This window comes from Notolabrus celidotus, chromosome 3, assembly GCF_009762535.1.
Source record: "Notolabrus celidotus isolate fNotCel1 chromosome 3, fNotCel1.pri, whole genome shotgun sequence".
Taxonomy (NCBI): domain Eukaryota; kingdom Metazoa; phylum Chordata; class Actinopteri; order Labriformes; family Labridae; genus Notolabrus; species Notolabrus celidotus.
This window is the reverse complement of record NC_048274.1, coordinates 40740442-40749459: the sequence shown is the minus strand read 5'-3', so window position 1 is coordinate 40749459 and position 9018 is coordinate 40740442.

Below are 9018 nucleotides of genomic sequence, written 5' to 3'. Positions count from 1 at the left end.
TAAAGTTGGTCAATCTTCAGTGATTATATATTTAACCATTCTGTTACCAAACTTTTACCTAACGCTTTGTGTGGACTAAATGTTCAGCTATCTTTAATCTGGTGAAATTCCGTTAAAGAAGAGCTTTTTTTTTATTGCCTTAAAGGCAGATAATGACGGTTTGACAACTCAACTTATTTACCCAGATTTGTGTTCTTTCTATGGGAAGCTTTTATTGTAATTTTCTGTTGTATTTTTTGCTTGTTTGAAAGCAAGTGTGTTAAATTGAGTGCTTAGAATACATACATTGTGGGGCTACCTTTGACTTCTCATCTGGAAGTTTTTGGTAAGGGAAGTTAGTAATGTTGGTGTGTGTTTGTTATGTAGTTCTTAGTTTTGTTCCTTTTGTAACTTCCTCTGTGGGGTCGCGCCTTACTTCTCAGGGTTTCCTTAGTATAGGCAAGACAGTGGGTAGTTTGTTTGGAGGTCAGGGTCGGGACTTATATACTGTACACTTACTGTTTAAATATCTGTGTCACACTTCTGGGGCTTGTTATGCCTTTTTATTTTTGTTTTGCTTAAGTAATGCAGGATAATGTAACACCAGTGAAGAAGGGGAAACAGCTTTATTTGATTACATGGAACGTTAAAGGCCTGAATCACCCTGTAAAGAGGGGAAAGGTGATGGCACATTTTAAAACACTGACTAGCGACATAATCTTCCTTCAAGAAACTCACCTAAACAAGAATGAATATATAAAACTCAGGTGTAGGTGGATTGGTCAAGCATACCATGCTACTTGTGCAGTGAGATCAAGGGGTGTGGCTATATTACTAAAGAAAGGTACGCCTTTTATCCATAAAAAAACTATCGCAGATACAGATGGCAGGTACCTAATTTTAGTAGGGGAATTATACTCTCTACCCATTACCCTGGTTAATGTGTATGGTCCGAATACAGACTCACCCTCATTTTATAAACATGTTCTTGCTCAGATCCCTGACATTTCTCAGAAAAATCTAATAATAGGAGGGGATCTCAATCTGGTTATGGACCCATATCTGGATCGTTCTTCTCGTCGAGCCTCAGCTTCCAACTCAAGCATTTTTTTGAGGGAATACTTAAGAAACTCAAATTTATTTGACATTTGGAGGGTTTTCAACCCGCAAAAGAGAGCCTACTCATTTCATTCTAATGTTCACAATGCATATACACCCATTGACTATTTTTTGGTTGATGCTAAATTGTTCCCTCATACCAGTGACGTTAAATACCATGATATTGTGATTTTAGATCATGCCCCCCCTCTCCTTATCTCTAAATCTGGATAATTTCACTCAGTCTGAAAGGACGTGGAAACTTGACACACAATTGTTGAAAGAGCCAGAATTTAAAACATTTATTAAAGAACAAATGTCCTTCTTAGAAATAAATGACCGTCCTGAAACATCAGCTTTGATATTATGGGAAACTTTAAAAGCTTATTTATGAGGGTGCATTATGGAACATTATGAACAAATTAACCGTTTGGATAAAGAAAACGCAGAAAAACCTTCAACAGAAACACTTAAGAAAATTCTATCCTTAAGATATAGACACAGCAAATTGCTTTCAGATCGTATTACCAGGGCATTTATTTTCACACAACAAAAATATTTTGAGTTTGGTGAAAAACCTCATAGATTATTGGCAAGACAACTGAGGAAGATGGAAAGTGACCGCACAATTTACAAAGTAAAATCAGAGGATGGAGATATATTAATATCTCAAAAGGACATTAATAGCAGATTTAAGCAATTTTATAAATCCCTGTATTCCTCCAAGGCTGTAAAGAATGATTTAATCATACAAACATTTCAAGACAGCTGCAACCTCTCACCCTTAAATCCGGAAGACAAAGACTTCTTAAATACAGATATTTCTATTCAAGACATAGAACAAGCTATTAAGACTCTTAAAGGTGGAAAATCAGCAGGTCCAGATGGCTATCCGTGTGAATTTTATAAAGAATTTAGTGATCATCTCTCTCCCTATTTGATAAAAATGTATACACAAGCAAATATAGATGGTAAATTACCTCCAACGCTAAATGAGGCCATCATAACACTTATACATAAAAAAAGGGAAAGATCCAGAGGAAGCTAGTAGCTATAGACCGATATCACTCTTACCATATGACCAAAAAATATTAGCGAAAATCTTGGCTGGAAGACTTAGCTCTGTCGTTGGAAAACTTATTCATCCTGATCAGACAGGATTTATACCTAACAGGCATTCTTTCTTTAATTTAAGACGCCTTTTCAGTGTAATTTATACTCAGGACTGGAAAACAGATGATTTAGTCGTCCTTTCTCTCGATGCAGAGAAGGCTTTTGATCAACTGGAATGGCCTTACCTCTTCGCTACCCTGAAGAAATATAATATAGGTAACAAATTTGTTAAGTGGTTGGAAATTCTTTATCATCAGCCATGTGCTAGAGTTCTTACTAACAAGGTGCTCTCGGCTTCATTCCAACTGCATAGAGGCACAAGGCAAGGTTGTTCCTTGTCTCCTTTACTTTTCGCTCTAGCCCTTGAACCTCTTGCTCAAATAAACCGTTGTAATCCCTGTATTCATGGATACAAGACAGGTGATACTACAAGCAAAATTTCGTTATATGCGGATGATATCTTGTTGTATGTAACCAAACCTCAATATACCATACCAGTCATTCTAGAGACCATCTCTCATTTCGGAAAATTTTCAGGCTATAAAATGAATTGGTCCAAAAGTGAGCTCATGCCTATAAAATTTCCTGATCTCTCCATATTGCAAGACCTTCCCTTTAAGATTGCACCCGAGAAATTCACATACTTAGGAATAGAAGTCACTAAGGGTTTCCAATCACTTTTTAAGGCTAACTTTCTCCCTCTTCTGACTAAATTGCAAAATAACATCCGGTTCTGGAGGTCATTACCCATCTCTCTGATGGGAAGAGTTAATGCAGTCAAAATGGTCTTTCTCCCTCAAATTCTCTACCTATTTAAAAATATTCCAATTTTCCTGCCTAAGAAGTTTTTAAAAAAACTTGACTCCATTATTGTTCCGTTTCAGGCTCATAGAATTAGTAAAGTTCACCTATGCAAATCAAAATCGGAGGGGGGTCTGTCCCTTCCCAATTTTTTGTATTACTATTAAGCTTGTGCTCTTCGTAACATAATAATGTGGCTGGATCACACTTTTACACAACCTACTTGGATTAAAATGGAACGAGAGGAATGTATACCTTATGAGATTGGTGCATTGGTCCTATCACCAATTAAAATAGATAAGTCATTATATAACAGCAGTAATATGATCCACAGCATTATCTGTACCTGGAAACAGATTAAATCTCATTTTAATGTTGAACCCTTATCCGCATGTTTACCAATTGCGGGTAATCCCTCTTTTATCCCATCTACTTTGGATTCAGCTTTCACACAATGGAAAGGTCTGGGCATCAGGAAGGTTGGAGACCTGCTTGAGAACAGGAGCTTTGCCCCCTTCAACCACCTTCAGGTCCGGTATGGTCTCCATAAGAATAACTTCTTTAGATACTTGCAGGTCAGGAACTATGTTAAAAAATATTTACCAACATTGGAGAATATTGAATCAGCAAAGTTTGATAGTTTTTTTTCAGAGGAGGGGCAGGGACAGACATTTGTTATCCTTACTTTATAACTCACTTTTATCTGCAACATCAGCATCTACACAGGGTATAAAAGCTCATTGGTAACTGGAGTTGGGTGTAGAGATTGAAAATGTTATCTGGGACAAAGCTCTAGAGAACATACATAAACACTCTGCCAACTCTAGACACCGCCTTATTCAATTTAAGATAATCAAAGATAGTTCACAGACTTCACTATACTAAAACAAAGTTACATACATTTTTTCCAGATGTATCCCCACTCTGTGACAAATGCCATAGCAAAGAAGCAAACTTTCTTCATAGTTTTTTCGACTGCCCAAAATTAACTCTGTTTTGGTCTAGTATATTTAATACTCTTTCTGAAATGTTGCATGTCATTCTGAAACCTGACCCCCTTCTTGTGCTATTTGGAATTTCTGACCAGACTCTCCAGTTAGATAAAAGTCAACAGCAACTGCTGTCCTATGGACTCATAATAGCTAAAAAACTTATCTTGATGTTTTGGAAGAAAGCTGAGGCTCCACCTGTCAAGGTATGGTTAGAAGAAATGGTAAAACTCTCTCATATGGAGAGAATTCGGCTCTCACTCTCAAACACTCTAGAGAAATATGGCAAGACTTGGGTTCCCCTTCTTCAATATATTGAATGTATCGAAAAAACAAGCTAAACTAATTACAACATAACATTAATGGCCTCCTTTGGAGTGGCAGGAAGTACAGTCCTGACAGGGTGGGTGGGTGGGTAGGGTGGAGGTGGGGAGGGGTGGGTGGTTTTGAGTATTATTTTTCCTCTATGTTGTTGTGGTTGTTTTTCTTTTAGTGTTACTCACTACATATGTTGACTTGTATGTTTGTTTGTTGTTTATGTTTTTCTTCATTTAATTGAAAAGGAGGAAAATATCTGTAACATTGAATATCCTATTATTGCTACCTCAATAAAAAACATTTAAACTAAAACGTTGACCCCGGTCCTTTCGAAAAGTTTTGTTGTCTCAAATAGGAATTTTTGCTCCCAAAGTCTAAAAGCATGAAAAAAAAGTGAAAATGTTGCGCCCGAAGCTAAACACATGGAAAAAGCAATCACTGTGAATTGTTCTTGGAACAATTTGAAAAAAACATTTTTTTGACAAAAAAGTTGACCCCGGACCTTTCGAAAAGTTCGGTTTTCTCAAATAGGAATTTTTGCTCCCAAAGTTGAAAAACATGAAAAGGGTGAAAATGTTGTGCCTGAGGTTAAAAACATGGAAAAAGCAATGACTGTGAATGGTTTTTGGAACAACTTAAAAAAACATTTTTTTGACAAAAAAGTTTACCTCGGACCTCTCCTAATGTTTTGTTGCCTCAAAAAGGAGTTTTTGCTCCCAAAGCTGAAAAACATGAAAAAAGTGAAAATGTTGGTTTTAAACATATATATACTCAAACCTCTGAAAATGTCTTGGGGTGCTGTGAGGGTGCTATGCCCATTTTAGGAGGAGATTCAGCCCACCCAAGCCCCTCCCGGAGGCGGCGCCACACCATTGTGGAAGTGACTCTGACTCTTCTTCCACTTCTTCCAATAATGATGTGCACTGTAGTGCACAATGCTGCCTTCCACAGTCAAGGAAGGGGTTCTCAGACTTGTCTTTATACTCAAAGGACTGCTACAACTATAAGTTGAATGGTTGATACAAAAGAAAAAGTGCAGCTTGCTAATGCATGATTTCTCTTTCTTGATTGTAACAAAGCATTTGACATCTTTATTTTGGGCACTTAATAACTTTGCATTTGAAAATAACTTTGAATCTTATTTTAGCAAACTTGAAAAAGGTTGTAGTAGCTGTATAGTCTTTTTTTTCCAAACACTACAAAAAACACCCCAGCTCATATATCAGTCCACCAAGGATAGCTTAGCACTGCTGTCAATATATATTTTACAGAATAACCATGTTTGAAATCAAGATAACTCAGCTAGCTGATGACAGTATTATTCCTAGAAAATAAAGTTCAAATGGCAAATCATATGGTCACACAGTTTTCCCTGGCCTCTGGTTCAACATTAGACTCAGCAAAATTTGAAACTCTGATGCCTAATAACACAAATGAAACTGTTAAATTCCAGCTAAAAAAAAGTGTCAAATATATTAAAATTTATATCACCAAAAATGTTAAAGAAAGACAGGAAAAGGACTTGCACTTCATATGTGACTACAAAGAGATTTGTCTATCTGAAGTAGAATTATTTTATGAAAGCAGACTGTATTTCAAGATTTGTATATCCTGCCCTTTCTATTTTTGTTCAACAGATTACGTCAAAGATGTGTGTGCTGAATTTGCAAAAGACGATACATTGTATTGAGATGCCGATGAAGCCTTTCCACTGGCTTCAAGATCTAAGCTGAAGTACAAGTAGAAAATATTTAAGTTTTTAGCAACATTTGCTTAATTTACCACATGAATCCATTGAAGGAATTGTGTATATGAGCCTGACCAACGATTTTTTATTGGCAATACATATATCTGTATGAGAGATAAACTCAATCATGTATATTCAAAGCTTGCAAGCTGATTTCTGTCTGTAATACAGCCTCACGTAATGTTATTACAGAAGCCCATTATAGACATACTAAATCCAGTTAGAGAGTTTCACACTCTTCATCATTTTCATGGGGTGCATCTCAAAGCTCTACCTGCAGTCTCCTCGCTCCTCGCCCGAACCGGAAGTACTTACTGACGCGCCATTTTAACTTGCGTCCCAAAGCTCTAAACGCTGCTGGAGGAGAGAGGAGCGAGGAGCGAGGAGACTGATCCGAGGAGGGATAATCGAGGAAACACGAGAGCAGACTTTGCGGAAGTCTTTTCTCTGACAGACACGCCCCCTTATCGAATATCACTCACCGATTGGACGCTGCAGCGGCTCGGACTTAACCGAAACTTAACATCAGCTGAGTTTAATAACAGAGAAAAGACGGACCTTAAAACAGTCATTTCAGGGTGCCCTGAAACAGATCATAAACATCCGTCGGTTTCTAAACAGTCTGTATGTGATGAGCTGAGATTGAAAAGTGTTTGACATGAATTTTAACTTCGGTGAAGTTAGTTTTAAGTTGGATATTCGACAGACATTCGCTCCGGCGGGTAAAACCTCTTCTTGGCTCCGGGTGCAGTGCGACTCCGAGCCAGCCACTCCAAGACATTTCAAGTGCACCCGTATTGCAGACTTTACAGTAAACACACGGAGAAAGAAGACGACTACAGCATGTAGCGACTTCCTTTTTTCAAAATAAAAATGTGGGATATTTGAAGCAGAGATACTTTGTTTAAAGGCAATAAAAAGAGACATATGTTTTAACACTGGTTTCGATTCATTATATCACATGACCTAATAGATATTCAGCTTAAATGCGAATGTTTTCATATAAAATTTATGAATGATTTGAAAATGTAAAAACAAGAGGCGTATCTCATGCAGCCAGTGTAGTACTATGATCCCACACTGATTTTAAGCCCATTGAATACAGAACCTGGAAGCTATTGAGCAAAAATGTTAATATTTATATGTAAAAATTCATAAAAATTATGAACTGATTTGAAATGCAAAGCAAGAGGCGTATCTCATATGGCCAGTGTTGTACTATGATCTCACACTGATTTTGAGTCCATTGATCAAATTTCCTGGAAGCTATTGAGCTAAAATGCTAATATTTATATGTAAAAATTCATAAAAATTATGAACTGATTTGAAATGTAAAAGCAAGAGGGGTATCTCATGCAGCCAGTGTAGTACTATGATCCCACACTGATTTTAAGCCCATTGAATACAGAACCTGGAAGCTATTGAGCAAAAATGTTAATATTTATATGTAAAAATTCATAAAAATTATGAACTGATTTGAAATGCAAAAGCAAGAGGCGTATCTCATACGGCCAGTGTTGTACTATGATCTCACACTGATTTTGAGTCCATTGATCAAATTTCCTGGAAGCTATTGAGCTAAAATGCTAATATTTATATGTAAAAATTCATAAAAATTATGAACTGATTTGAAATGCAAAAGCAAGAGGCGTATCTCATATGGCCAGTGTTGTACTATGATCCCACACTGATTTTGAGTCCATTGATCAAATTTCCTGGAAGCTATTGAGCTAAAATGCTAATATTTATATGTAAAAATTCATAAAAATTATGAACTGATTTGAAATGTAAAAGCAAGAGGCGTATCTCATGCAGCCATTGTAGTACTATGATCCCACACTGATTTTAATCCCATTGAATACAGAACCTGGAAGCTATTGAGCAAAAATGTTAATATTTATATGTAAAAATTCATAAAAATTATGAACTGATTTGAAATGCAAAAGCAAGAGGCGTATCTCATACGGCCAGTGTTGTACTATGATCTCACACTGATTTTGAGTCCATTGATCAAATTTCCTGGAAGCTATTGAGCTAAAATGCTAATATTTATATGTAAAATTCATAAAAATTATGAACTGATTTGAAATGCAAAAGCAAGAGGCGTATCTCATATGGCCAGTGTTGTACTATGATCCCACACTGATTTTGAGTCCATTGATCAAATTTCCTGGAAGCTATTGAGCTAAAATGCTAATATTATATGTAAAAATTCATAAAAATTATGAACTGATTTGAAATGTAAAAGCAAGAGGCGTATCTCATGCAGCCAGTGTAGTACTATGATCCCACACTGATTTTGACTCCATTGAATACAGAACCTGGAAGCTATTGAGCAAAAATGTTAATATTTATATGTAAAAATTCATAAAAATTATGAACTGATTTGAAATGCAAAAGCAAGAGGCGTATCTCATGCAGCCAGTGTTGTACTATGATCCCACACTGATTTTGAGTCCATTGAACAAATTTCCTGGAAGCTATTGAGCTAAAATGCTAATATTCATATGTAAAAATTCATAAAAATTATGAACTGATTTGAAATGCAAAAGCAAGAGGCGTATCTCATGCAGACAGTGTTGTACTATGATCCCACACTGATTTTGAGTCCATTGATCAAATTTCCTGGAAGCTATTGAGCTAAAATGCTAATATTTATATGTAAAAATTCATAAAAATTATGAACTGATTTGAAATGCAAAAGCAAGAGGCGTATCTCATATGGCCAGTGTTGTACTATGATCCCACACTGATTTTGAGTTCATTGAATACAGAACCTGGAAGCTGTTGAGCAAAAATGTTAATATTTATATGTAAAAATTCATAAAAATTATGAACTGATTTGAAATGTAAAAACAAGAGGCGTATCTCATGCAGCCAGTGTAGTACTATGATCCCACACTGATTTTGACTCCATTGAATACAGAACCTGGAAGCTATTGAGCAAAAATGTTAATATTTATATGTAAAAAT